Source organism: Sinocyclocheilus anshuiensis, unplaced genomic scaffold (genome assembly GCF_001515605.1).
Source record: "Sinocyclocheilus anshuiensis isolate Anshui unplaced genomic scaffold, SAMN03320099.WGS_v1.1 scaffold1843, whole genome shotgun sequence".
Taxonomy (NCBI): domain Eukaryota; kingdom Metazoa; phylum Chordata; class Actinopteri; order Cypriniformes; family Cyprinidae; genus Sinocyclocheilus; species Sinocyclocheilus anshuiensis.
In genome coordinates, this window is record NW_015552675.1 from 360,181 (window position 1) to 360,467 (window position 287).

General features: G+C 46.3%; 1 protein-coding gene across 1 annotated transcript in view; it reads right to left on the reverse strand.

Annotated features, from left to right (window-relative positions):
* atg16l2 (ATG16 autophagy related 16-like 2 (S. cerevisiae)) overlaps window positions 1–287 on the reverse strand; it is a 46,648-nt gene that overhangs the window by 30,204 nt on the left and 16,157 nt on the right. The window lies entirely within an intron of this gene.

Sequence of the window (287 nt, forward strand, 5' to 3'; positions counted from 1 at the left end):
GCGTCAAATAAAGCTTGCGCATTCATAATAAAACGTGCCGCAGACGGCTCCGGGGGATGAATAAAGGCCCCCTGTGGCGAATCCATGAGTTTTTGTAAGAAACATATCCATATTTCAAACGTAATAAACACTTTTCTCTCACTTCCGTTACTGTCATACGCGGATCCGTTCCGGCTGAAGGCGTATGACGTATGCGCAGTGCGCGCCTCCGAGATATGCTAGTCTCGCGAGTTTGTTTAATAGGAGCAAAGGAAGCAAAGTTTCCTTACTTTAGCAAAGGAAAGCCA